Here is a 12,874-nt window from a genome sequence, read left to right on the forward strand (position 1 = left end):
AGGCTTCCTTTTTGTTTTTTAGCACCAGGAGAACTTCATTGTCAAACCACAACGGATATTTTGTCGATTTCGGTCTCCTGGCCGGCACGAAGTCATCAATCACGGCGTGCAGTACGTCCACAAACATCTCCACTGATTTGTTGACGTCATCATCCTGCGCCAGACACCACGGGTAGAAATGAAGAGCTCGGCGAATGTCCTCCCAGGGTGCATTCCGCCACAGGCGATAAGGCTGCTTTTGCGGTCGAGACTTTCTCTTCTCCACGGGGGGCAGGTACACAAGGACATCTAGCGAGTCGTGGTCCGATGGTAAAATGTTTCTTTCCGGGGTTATTTCTGGATCAGGCAGGGTTGCCAGGACGTAATCTAAGTTGCTGTTACCGCGTGTCTTATGCATGTTGAATTGCTTCAGACCAATACCATTCACGAATGTGTCCATGAACCATTGATCAGCCGGGCAGTTTGGAGTACCAGACGTGGGGGTGTTCCAATCGATGGAAAGATTAAAATCACCAAAAAGCATTACGTCACCACACGTTAAGGCTGCCAATACTGAATCCCTGCAGGCTTCCAGAATTTGCACGGGAGAGTTTCTGTTCGGTCGATAGTACGAACCAATTAAAATTTTTCTACCTTTCTCAATGTTAAGTTCAACCCACACGATTTCACAGTCACGGTTCAGATCCTTTCGAATTTTGCTTTTCCACTTCACATTCACGCACACCATCACACCCCCTCCTCTTCCAACTGGCCGATCATTTCGAAAAATATTGAAGTGACTCGCAAAAGGCAATTCATTGTCTGGAACAGTGTCGTTCAGCCAAGTCTCCGTAAACACCAAGCAATCATAGTTTAACAGCTCCGTCAGATGAATAGTACAGTCGGTGAGTTTATTTTTTATGCTTTGAGCATTTTGGTAATAAACTGAGAGGGAGGTAGAGTTCCGTTGGAGGGGCCCGGGGTTCAGATGAACGTCACCACACAGGAGTGCGAGGCACAGGAAGTGACGGTAGCTGGCGAGGGTTGTTGACTTACCTCGAGGGTGCGGCTCCCGTTGTACCGGCGGCCGAGACATGGCTGCGGAGAGCTCGGGAACGATTTGAATAGCAGGAACAAAGTAACTTCTATAACCAAGTATCCAGTTCGTGATTACAGGATCCCTGGCCCACATTGACGAGCCAGGGTGTAACTTAACAGTCTCATGATGTTGAATAACACAAATGGCACAAAACACTACAAGAATACAGGCTGAACTTGAGGAGCGAAGAAACGTACTCCGTCTACCATCCGCCATCTTGGTCTGCTTCCACTTCATCACACATGGGCCTTTGGAAATTTCACACTTACCACTCCAACTTTGAATGGGGGGGGATTTCTGAGAATTTACACTAGAAATATGACTGGGTCATAAGGCAGACGGTTCTTTAAATACAAATGTACTGTTCCAGGGAGATATCTAACAAAGGATGTACTGAATAAACTTGGATGCCTTTGGATGCAAACCACCTTGGTTTTCTGAAGGCCCTTTGTCCATACCATGTGGTTTGGAATTGTTCCGTTTTTTCATGGTTTCAGGTTCCATGCACTATAGGACACTTTAAACCCTGCAATTTGTCCCGTTTTATCCACTATTGGACTAGTTCTATGCACTTATTGGGTTTCCCACACTTTACAAACAATGGCCGCACCATTGTTTCCCTCTCCAATGGCCTACTCTGGCCCAAACTGGTGGAGCGATGTGTAATGCTTCAAAACCAAACAACAAGTGTTTTCAAGATGGCGTCCTCTCATGATAAGTACTATCCCAGTTCTATTGTCTGGAAGCCACACCCAGGAGGCCATCTGATTGGTCTACAGCACCTTGGGCTACTTGCTTTCACCAAGTACCTTAAAAATCCACCAGATGGCAGTCTAGTCAGGGATAGTTCCACCGGCTCTCAACAGGTGGCACTGGTGCTGTGAGATCGATGGTCTTTTGTCAAAAACATCAATTTTTTGATGTTTTTGGGGTTTATTTGTGCTAATAACTGTGAATTGGGCTTATTTTCAGGGAAGGCAAGTTAATTTGTGCTTGCACAAATGTTATCCTGAAAATATATTTACTAATAAAAAATTTGCTTGAAATGCAACATGTGCTCATTGGATTATGCCTACACACAAAATGTTATCATTTTGATAACCAATTAATTTTGGTCAGGGACTTATTATTTACTTAATATTTTGGGTGTTTCAGCATGCTTTTACTACTTAGGCCTAATTCCTGCTACTTTTAGTATATCGGGGAATGTCTACTCCTGTTAATTTTACATGGAGTGAAATAGCCTTGTACTTTTGTTGGAGTAGAGTGGTGCTTGTATGTATTGGGGATGTATAGCCAACATTTGGTTGGTTATACTTGCAGCTGTCTGGAGCCCTAGCATATGATGGTCAGAACTGTGACCTGAGGTAAGCTAACAACAGTGGGAAACTGCAAATCTATGGACCTAACATATCCCTATTCGTAAAGAACAACAGTGGAACCATAAAGGTGATTGGAATGGGAGCAGTTGTAGTTGTCAAGAATAATTCCGGAGTCATCGAAGTCACTGGAGATGAATGCTCAATCAGGGTGCAGTCAAATTCGGGCGACATAAAACTGAATGGCAATACACAGATCAATGGACACTACTCGAGGAATTCAATTTGCAATAGAGAATGACTACAACGAAGATGATCCATACTGATAACTTGTTGTTGGACGCCATCCCCCTTTTACTAAACATTTCAGGAGCAAAGGGTGAAACTTAACACAATTTTTTTTTCATTTGCATTCCTATTGTTGACTTGAATATTGTCAGGTAGAAGTGCTATTGTTTAATAAAATGCCCAGATTAGGAATTTCAAATTTGACAGTTTTGAAGTCGCACGTTGAATTACAGCTATGTATTGTAGTTTCTATATACTTTATCGTCATATGTATTTTTTCTCTTAATAAATTTAAATATTTATGTTTATTGCTTTTATTAAGTGGTAAGTAAAATCAGCTTATTCAAATGATTACTTCGGAGACATTTTAGAAACGTTTGAATGATTATATGGTCAAGTACACTTCTGAGTTGTAACAGCCCCATTGGCTTTCAGTCGAAGCACTAGAAGTGTCCGTGACTGTACAAAGTTGAAAGTGGATTAGTTAGCGTTCAGTTAGAAATACTAACTTGTAGAACTGCCTTATGATCCACGTAGTGTCATAATTTATATGTTTTAAATAGGCATACTGTTAATTTCCTCTGAAGCGGGCACGCCAATCTAGAAACAAGTAATATGTTTTTGGAAAGTTCGTTTTTAAAAGTAAGAGAGTTAGAGTTATTGTTACTTTGTCCAAAAGTAACTCAGTTTCAGTAACTGGAAGTTATGACTAATCAACATATGTATATACCTCACACTTGAAAAGGGGTCCCGGGTTTGACAGCCATTGGAGGCACATTGTGTATCGGATCCCACTCTAAAGGTCAATACAGACTGGTCCATCTATGCGTAAAATTGACTTTATGGAACTGAGGTCACTATGTAACATGGCCATTGTCACAGTTTAATAAACATAGGTATGCATTGAAAGTGGAATGAAGGCTTGCCGAACACAGGAACATGGTTGGAACGTGAACATTGACGAACGACAAGATTAACATTTCCACCATATTACTTAGAAATGTCTTGAGAAACTATGTTATAAATTTAAAACTACATTTAATATTGGCTTCGTCACCACCGCCGATCATCGACAAAGATGACTGCGAGTTCTCTCTTCTTCTTCTCCCATCTGGAGCACGAGTCGCATGTTATTTTCTTGGAGGCGGGTTGCTTGCTAGATATGTTTTCAGGGTCGAAAGGTATATGGGCCTCCCCGATGGTGCAGTGGTAGCATTATCGCCTTGTAATCAAGGGGTCCCAGATTCAATTCCCGGTGGAGGCATATAGTGGTTCGGATCCCACATTAAACTGTAGGTTCAGTCCAGAATAGCCTTACTGTGCATAAAGTGGACTGAAAACAACATTCGATGAATAAATTGACAGGTACAGTAAAACCCCGTTAATCCAGGCTAATGGGGGTGGATAAATTGATGAAAGTCCGGATTAACTGAAATAACCTTAAAGAACAGTAGAAAGTGCATTAAAACTCCGTTTATAGCAAAAAAACATGTTTATTATGGTGTATTTAAAGGGCATAGGTCTAAATACATTACACAGTACAGGGACTCCTCGATGGCGCAGTGGTAGTCGGACCCGTGGCAGAGTGGTTAGCATATCGCACTACAACGCCGGGGGTCCCGAGTTCGAATCCTGGCTTGGACATGGATGTTTGTGATTGTCTGTCTTGAAAAGTCCTGAAATTGAAATATGAATGAAATGATATGAGTGAATGAAGTGTGATGGGGGAAGCTTCCGCATAGGGGCTTTCCTTTTATTAAAAAAAAGTGGTAGCGTCGTTGCCTTGTAATCAAGGGGTCCCAGGATTGATACCCAATGGAGGCTCATAGTGGTTCGTATCCCACTTTAAACTGTAGGTCCAGTCCCAATTAGCCTTACTGTGCATAAAGTGGACTTAAAACACCAAATCAATCAATCACTATACAGTAGAGTACAAAGTCTGTGGGAAATATAATTTCATCAGTGGTTGATTGCCTTTTCTTTGGGAAGTTCTAGACACATTTAAAACCTCGCATTCTGTTTTTTTTTGTCTGTCCGGATTAAGCTAAGTCCGGCTTATCGGGGTCTGGATTAATGAGGTTTTATTGTATGTTCTCACAACTGACAGATTAGCGCCTCATTTCTGGAAAAAAAAATTATCTGGTTGTGCTTCTGTACTACTGGTTCCGAGAAATGTGCTGTTTTGACAGCCCGTAGTTTCCTTTTGTAATTTTCGTATCTAGGAGAAAATTATGTCTTGTAATTTCCTGTGTTTCAATTCAAGCGTGAAGTGTTATGAGTGATCTTTATGCTCAGTTAGGGTAATCGAGACTGGACCTACAGTTTAGATTGAGATAGGACCACTGTGTCACATTGTACACCTGTGACTAATACCGGAGACAGGGTTACCAATACCCCATCAGGTAGGCCCGAAGTACCAGACCTTCCGGATACATATAATTTTAACTGTAAGATGCTCTAAAGACAGTTACTAAAATTCTAGCCCAACACTGTATACCACACTGGACTTGTATGTACTACATAAGTTCGTGGACATTTCTCTTTAATCATCACATCGTGCTACGATGCCAGGGGTCCCGGGTTCGAATCCTGGCCTGGGCATGGATGTTTGTGAGTGTCCATTTATCAATGTCATCATATCAACGCTCATCCCCATCTTCGCAAATCAGCCAAAAGTGGCACAAGAAGTGAAGTAAAATAAAGCATATCAATCAATCAATCACCATATCGATTGGTTGATTTGGTTTACTTTACTTCGCCGTTCTGCCACTTTTGGGTAATCGCAAGGATTGGGATGAGTGATGAAATTTATGAAAGGACACTAGCAAAGAACACCCATCCCCAGGCTGGTATTCAAACCATGTACCCCTGGTGTCGTAGCGCTCTGTTATCATCACTCCGCCATGGATTACCATATCTTCGACTAATTTAGTGTAAAACTGTTCCCTTCCTTGATCTATCGGTGAAGAAAATTACAGCTAGAATTCGAAAAACACATGTCTATGCGTATGCCCCACTCCAAAAGTTCCTTGATTCTGTCGGACAAGAATTAGTTTCAAGCAACCCGCAGTGTGCTGGTAAAATAATCAAAGAGTCTAACAACAGCCTTTTGGCGATGTGAAAGGAGGAGGAGCCAAGTTTGTTGTAGAGGGAAACAAGAGCATAATCAGGGTCAAGGGGAAGAAGTCCTCGAAAACAATTTCAGCACAGCGAAGCTCAGCGGAGAAAATGATGCATCCAGGTAACCCGTAACTACGGGACAATCTTCGGATCTCCAGAAGTGGAAATAGATGTAAAGAAAGATTTTGGAAAGATTTTACCGAAGAAGATGAGTTGGCAATCAATAATTTGCAAATATTTTGGGAGTGGGCAAAATTTGCATTACTTTCCACATTTTGCAAATTTGCTGTAGAATGAATGTCGAATCATTTATTTCTATGGAGTGCAATGAGCTTCCATCTTGGATATCATGCTTTCAGTTGGTAACTTTCCAAGTACTTCATTCTTATATGTATGACGTTTCACTTGCTATAATCTAGTAGTTTATCGATGGCTATAATGCTCTATTAATACATATAATATAAATAAATATTCATGAAAAAAGTTGATTTCATATTATTTTTTCACTAAAATTCCTGATAACACCTGTTAATCAAGAGTAATCGTTTGATTCACCATGACAAATTTAAGTGATTGGGGTATTTCTATTATGTTTCCTTTCGTTCTGATTAACATACTTCAATGTGACATAAGCCAGTTATATTTTCAAAGATTCTGTGAATTCAATGTCATTTTAATACATTTAAAAAAGTAGAGAGAGACAGAGAGAGAATTGAAACAATGTTCAATTACAATAACATTTTAATATACATGATTTGTTCTTACTTTTTCCCCTGAAATTGATTTTTAAAGCTAATAATGTGATACAAATGTGTTACTAAATAAGCCCAAGTTCTTACATAGTTTGTAAGATACTTTTCACAGGTTCATTGCACCACCACACCAAATTCATTGAGTACCACTATGGACACATCAGTAGAACCATCAACTCGACCATAGTTTGTGTGAACTTTAACTTCTCCCGTACCATTCATCTTGATTAGTCCTGTGTTTGTAAGCACCATTATAAAACCTTCATTTCCTGCAACTTTAAGAATACCTACGTTTTGATTTATGACAACAGTTGTTCTATTTCCAGTCAAATTTAAAATGCCAGTGTTCCGTTGGATAAAGATGGTTTCGTTTGATGCAGCTAGAGTCAATACATCTGCGTTGACTTCATATGTCCTTTCAAAACGTTGGTCGTGATCTACATCATCATTAAATATTTCCCACTCCATAGCATTAGCAGTGCCTGAAAAGCAACAAATAGCCTATGAGTATAACTTCATTAAAAAGAAGCACACAATCTGGCTTTTATAGTAAGCTGAAATATTTAAGCATGTTAGCTAGTTCAAGACACTGTTTATTATGTATGGAAGTATGAAAAATATATGAATCACATTTTTTCGATGAAATACACATCGCAGCCGTTTGATTCCAAAGCTAATGGCCTTATGAGTTACATATGAACATGGAATGTTATTGTTATTATTATTAATCTTTCTTATTTCTAGGGGTTCTTGATAGTCCAGGGGGCTTACCTCATAACGACAAAAGAAAATCTCTATCATTTCATGCAATCATGCGGATGTTCTAAATTCGGAAATTAAATAGATCCCATTAGATTTTCTCCTAAAACATTCTGGAGCACATTTATGTGGTTTGAATTGTCCAGATATTGTCAGTAAGAGACAGACTTTCCGTGACACAAAACCACAACAAGCATACAGAAAACAATGGATGCAATTCATGTGACTTTTCTCCTCCAGAGTATCAATTGGAGGAATTTTGAACATTTTTCATAACTTAGAATATTATTTATTCATATTACTGGTGCTAATAACAGCATAACCATTACTCAAAATACCAGGAGAAGCTCAAGAAGAAAGTTTCAATCAAGCAAAATGGATTTTTGGCACCACCTACTTTTCACCCTCCCTCCCCGCCTCAACATTTTACCCTACTATATATTTTCCTCTAATAATTAACATGACCAAGTTATATGTACAGTGGGATCCATGAGTATTACTGTGCAAATTGTCCATGACTATTTTCATTAATTTTTCTCTTACTTCCTATACGATTTTAAACGATAGATTTTTATGTATACTGGTACAGAAGTTATCAACAGCTTGTTTTGAGTTTTCTTTTAATTCTTGAAGCTCTTATTGGGTCAAATAAAGAGCACGAACATGGTGATGAATAATTTACATGGTAATACTCATGGATTCCACTGTACAAGTACATTTACTTTTTTTTAATAACGAAAAATAATAGCCATATTTTTTAAATGTTTTAAGTGTTACTGTTCAAGAACAAATTTATTGTAGGTATGTTTATTTATTACCCACAACCGGCCTCCGTGGCAGAGTGGCTATCACAGCGTGCTACAACTCCAGCGGTCGCGTGTTCAAATCCCACCATGGGTGTTCTTTGTTAGTGTCCAATCATCAATTTAACAATATCATTCACCTTCATCTTCGCAATTAGCCAAAAGTGGCAGAAAAGCGAAGTGAAATAATCCAAATCAATCAATCAATCAAATTTAATACCCACATAATAAAGTCAAAATATCAGTAACCTCTTAACTTAGTTATATTGCTACATGGGTTTGCAATATACTTATTATATGCAGTAAAAATTCAATTAATTCTTATCTACTCATTTTAAAACAAATAGCCAAGCTTAGGCTATATACGTTTAATCATAAATAAGGTTTTGACGTTACTCAAAGAGGACACCCCGGTTTGGTACCCCCCCCCCCCCCCGAGGGCTCGCCCAGCTCTTAGGCAGCCCTTGCAAAATACAGTACTGTGGTAACATAGTACATCTTAATACGAGATACCAATTAAAATGTGTTAGAGTTGCTGATTAAAGACAACAGATGTAGCACAGATGTATATCAAACGTACATAAAATAAACCTGTATTAGCGAAACTAGTAATGAACTGATAATTGGATTACTGTTTCAAATTCTGTAGGTTATGTTCATGAGAGATAATTAAGATAACACTAGGGAACATAGGCATAGCTATGGGGTGTGTCGGGTGTGCCTAGGCACACCCCAATGAGCTGCTTTATCAAAGAGAATTAAATACAGATATTTCAATAAGAGAGAAAATAAGCGGCATCTTTCTTTTTCCAGGACAAAATTGATATAATACAGGGATACAATATGTATAACAATAACAACAATGTCACAGTAAGATATTTGCTGCCAACAATCGCCTTCCCCTTTATTCTCACAATCCAACTAATTATTGCATGCTTTCTGTGAGGCAGAAAGCTTATCAGTAAACATTTTGACAATGCAACTATATTTTTGGAAGTTTATTTATTAATGTCGCTGGTGGCTTGTATTTAAATCTCTTTCCTGAACCGACTAGTTTACTTCGTTGCAACTGTCGTTGTACTTGCTTTTTCGGATTCTGTTGCAAATTCATCTCTCGGAATGATCGAAGGAGCCATTATATGATGAAAATTGCCGCTTGTGGACGTAATATTTCGTTCGTGTAAACTTACCGTACTTTTTTAAAATAGTGAGTCTATGCCCTAAAAGAAGATGGTCCTGATCGAAAGCAGACAGTTGAAAGTTCAAACGCCTGTAATAGTGCCAGTTGTAGTGGTATCGGTGAACTTGTAAGTAACAAACTATCCTGTTTCGATGCTCCTGATGCTGAACAAACACCAGGTAAGCTTATTGACATATCAGTACATCCTTGTAGAATAGGTGGGAAAGAAAGGGCTTTTTAATCTAGCTGGTTTCACAGTTACAAATGGTTGGAATATAGTGTAGCTGTTGACTGCATTTTGTTTTTACTGCAGAGTTTTTGCATCAAACAATACATCAGTGAGAGGGCACCTTCATCAAGCATTCATTACACGAGGTTTTAAAAACTGGCATAGAGCAAACAAATGTTTTCGAAGTCATGAAAAATCTAAAGGGCACCAGGAAAGCTTAAGTTCCTGGTCAAACTACAATAAAAATAAACCAATTGACGTCCAATTAGATGAGTGTAAGAAGGCTTTTATTTCAAAGCAAGAACAAAGAAGACTGCAAAATCGACAAATCATGGAGAGGCTAATAAACATAATTCTTTGTCTTACAAAAGGAGGTCGCCCATTGAGAGGTCATACTGAGAATAAAGAAGCATACGACAAGGGGGTTATTTCTAGATGTAGTTCATTTTATTTCCAAATATGACCCCATTTTGAAAGAACAATTAGTGAACGGGGCAAAAAATTGCACTTACTGAAGTCCACAAATTCAGAATGATCTAATCCGCAGTTTGAAAAATGTTCTTGTAAGGAAGCTGAAAATGTCATTACTTGGTACAAACGTGTGCATTATCGCTGATGAAACGAGTGATTGTGGTCATCATGAACAGATGTCTATAGTTTTTCGATTTTTTGATGTCATTAAACAGTTACCCGTTGAGCATTTAGTGGCTCTTCGTAAGTTATCTTCTGTAGATGCACAGACAATTTTTAATACGTTAGCACTAGTAGTGTCAGAGTTTGGTGTTGATTGGCAAAATGTTCTTTCAGTTTGCTTCGATGGAGTCACAACAATGTCTGGGACACTATCTGGAGTGAAATGAAGTGCAAAGAGAAGAACAGTTCAATAATGTACGTTCACTGCTATGCTCATTGTTTGAATCTTGTACTTGTGGACTCATGTAACTCGCGACCCGAAAACAGACTAATTTCAGATTTTTTTGGAACAATTCATTTCCTTTACTCTTTCATTGAAGGTAGTTAGTCAAGGCATGCAGTTTTTGAAAGTCTATGCCAGGAAATTGGTCTAAGTTTAAGAACACTTTAAGTCTTTGTCAACAACGAGATGGGCGTGCCGTGCTGAAGCTGTTTCTGCAGTGAAAAGGAACTACTCTGCAATTATTTTGGCTTTGGAAGAAATCACTCAAAACAGTCATCAGGGTGATGTCAGAGCTAAAGGGAATGGACTAAAACAACAAGTCAGATCGTTTGAGTTCGTCTTTTGTCTCACAATGCTGCATCCAGTCCTATAAATGATCGTGAAGGTTAGCAAGTTACTCCAAAGTCCAGATGTAAATCTACTTTCGGCTGTATCTAGTGTCAGATCGCTTCACAATTCTGTGCAATCCATGAGAAATTCATCTCAATTCATGGAACTCTTCAACGAAGCTATGAAGGTCTGTGATAGTCTGGAGATTTCAATTCCTCCAGTGAAGAGGCGCAAAATTGCAAAGACTCTTGACAAATCAGTCAGCTCGCAGTATTTGTACGAAACAAAGGAAGAAGAGATGAGAATTTCTTGTTATTATCCTCTTTTAGACTCAGTTGTTTGTGGTATTGATGAGAGATTTTGTCAAGAAACTGTTGGGGTAATCAGTGCCATGGGAAATCTGGTTGACTTGAATGTAAAGGATGAAGAAATAGCCGTCTTAGCTAGAACATTCAAATTGTCAGGCGACGAGTTGGCAGCAGAAGTAAGACTTCTGAAAGGAAAATCCTCTGTACCTAAGGGAAGTTCATCTGTTACGTTACAGGAGTTTTTTGAGAAAGAAGAGAGAAATAAGCTATTTACTGCATTCTACTCTGTACTACAGCGCTTTTCTTCTATACCTGTCACAAGCTGCACGTGTGAGAGCTTTCTCCAAGCTTACCCAAGTTAAAACTAAATTAAGAGCAACTCAGATGCAGGATAGATTGGAAGCCCTGCTTTTGCTATGTGTGGAACAGGAAAAAGTTTAGTCTATTGATGTAAATGAAGTTATTGATGAGTTTAAGAACATTGTACCTTTTGACAGACGTCTCTTGTTATATATGACATGTATTTTGATGATTTTTTTGGTAACATTTATGAACATCTTTTGTGTGTGTAATTTCTATGCAATTTGATTTTTTCTAGTACATATATTCAGAAATTTTCAACAGTGTCATTTAGTGAATTTATATTCCTTTACAAAGATCAGTGCAGTTAAAGAGCCAAGTGATTGTATTGCAAAATATGCTATTACAAAGGTACAAGACCTCGTTTTTTTTCTTTGTGCACACCCAAATATAAAGTTCTAGCTACGCCTATGCTAGGGAACAAATTTCAACTTATTGTTCTGTATCCTGGATGAAATAACGTGTTATTTACTAATTTCGAGGTGCGAGGAATTCAGAGAAAGTCTCAAAATTTGTGTATCACATAACATTCCTGAGATATACAGGGTGTCCCAAAAGTCATGCAACCAGACTTTGAACGTTCTTAACTTTTGTACAAAAAGCGATAGAGACATGAACCTTGTATTAGTTATTAACGTTATCTATATGGATTTTCTTTAAACATTAAACATGAAAATAATTCTCTGCCTGAAAGTTCAGTTTGGAATAAAAGCTTGTAAGGTGTAAAAAAATATTGTACGAAGGGAAGAAAAACATTGATAAAAAACAGATATGGAGTCGCTTGCAATAAAATTTGATGTATCTCGATGGTCTCAATGGGAATTTATCGAATTGATAAAGAACGATACATTTTTATGCATTCTATGCATAAAAGGTAAAGAAAAAAGAAAGGAAAAATTCCCCGTGCATGTAGTACTCTGTGGGAGTAATTCTGTGCATTACAGACAAGTTATGGGGTTAATTATGCCATATTCATAAAAAATGTTTTTGTTTTCTTTTAAATTACGAAGTGTACTGGCAACATTGGTCGTGTCGGAGTGCAGTGCCGTGCCAGGTGCGCCGACATCTGGTGATGTTATTCAATTAATTTCCAGATGAAAAAAAAGTATTGCAATTTATCGTGCACGAAACTAACCTCCCTTCTTTTTCTATCTTCCATCTTTTACATTTGAAAGAACGTTCCTGGTCACGAGAAATGTTCAATTCCACTGTGGTGGATAGTGATTTACGGAATTGGGATTCCCTCGCTATGTGCTATTAACTTCAATGCGAAGGGCACATCGGCACATGCACATGCTTTTATTCTTAAGGTGCGGCAAGAGCAACAATCTATCACGTGGTCCTTTGCTTCAAGCCATATCATAGACACATCAAAAGGCATTAAATGAATACCATTCTTTACAGAACAACTATGACATGTACGTACCATGTG

At 38.5% G+C, this 12,874-nt stretch overlaps 1 long non-coding RNA gene across 1 annotated transcript in view; it reads right to left on the reverse strand.

Moving 5' to 3' along the window:
• Positions 1–6,427: 6,427 nt before the first annotated feature.
• LOC145987682 (uncharacterized) overlaps positions 6,428–12,874 on the reverse strand; it is a 28,225-nt gene continuing 21,778 nt past the window's right edge. The window contains exon 2 of the long non-coding RNA XR_014441682.1: positions 6,428–7,039. This is a non-coding gene — a long non-coding RNA (uncharacterized LOC145987682). The remainder of the gene's footprint in view (positions 7,040–12,874) is intronic.

The sequence above is a fragment of the Lepisma saccharinum genome, chromosome 5, assembly GCF_977018435.1.
Source record: "Lepisma saccharinum chromosome 5, izLepSacc3.1, whole genome shotgun sequence".
Taxonomy (NCBI): Eukaryota; Metazoa; Arthropoda; class Insecta; order Zygentoma; family Lepismatidae; genus Lepisma; species Lepisma saccharinum.